This window comes from Octopus sinensis, linkage group LG5, assembly GCF_006345805.1.
Source record: "Octopus sinensis linkage group LG5, ASM634580v1, whole genome shotgun sequence".
Taxonomy (NCBI): domain Eukaryota; kingdom Metazoa; phylum Mollusca; class Cephalopoda; order Octopoda; family Octopodidae; genus Octopus; species Octopus sinensis.
Window position 1 is genome coordinate 37,133,124 of NC_043001.1, and position 787 is coordinate 37,133,910.

Below are 787 nucleotides of genomic sequence, written 5' to 3' on the forward strand. Positions count from 1 at the left end.
ATACATTCATTGCATTTCATTTGTGTGTATGTGTGTCTATGTGTGTGCGCGAGTACATCTCTATAAAGGCGGCGAGCTGGCAGAAACGTTAGAACGCCGAGCGAAATGCGTAGCCGTATTTCGTCTGCCGTTACGTTCTGAGTTCAAATTCCGCCGAGGTCGACTTTGCCTTTCATCCTTTCGGGGTCGATAAATTAAGGACCAGTTGCGCACTAGGGTCGATGTAATCGACTTAATCCGTTTGTCTGTCCTTGTTTGTCCTCCCTGTGTTTAGCCCCTTGTGGGTAGTAAAGAAATATATGTGTGTGCGGGAGTTTGTCACTGATGAAGTCGCTCGTGCAACTTGTTTGAGTATATATTGGATTAGTGGATTCCACCGAGGTCGACTTTGCCTTTCATCCTTTCGGGGTCGATAAATTAAGTACCAGCAACGCACTGGGGTCGATGTAATCGACTTAATCTGTTTGTTTGTCCTTGTTTGTCCCATCTATGTTTAGCCCCTTGTGAGTAATAAAGAAACATTTATATTGGGTCAGTGGTACAGTGTTTGGAAATGTGAATAAGATGCAGTGCGTAATCGACCCCGAAACGATGAAACATTGACCCCCCCCCCCTTCTGGTTTATTTACCTTTTGTGCAAATTTGTTGCGACAAGTGGCAAAACACGAACGTGTGTATTTTTGCTTGTGTGCGTATATGTATATGTCCGTTTGTATGTGTGTGTACGCTTATATATTAATTACTATGCGTGTGTGTGTGTGTATATGTCCGTTTGTATGTGTGTGTA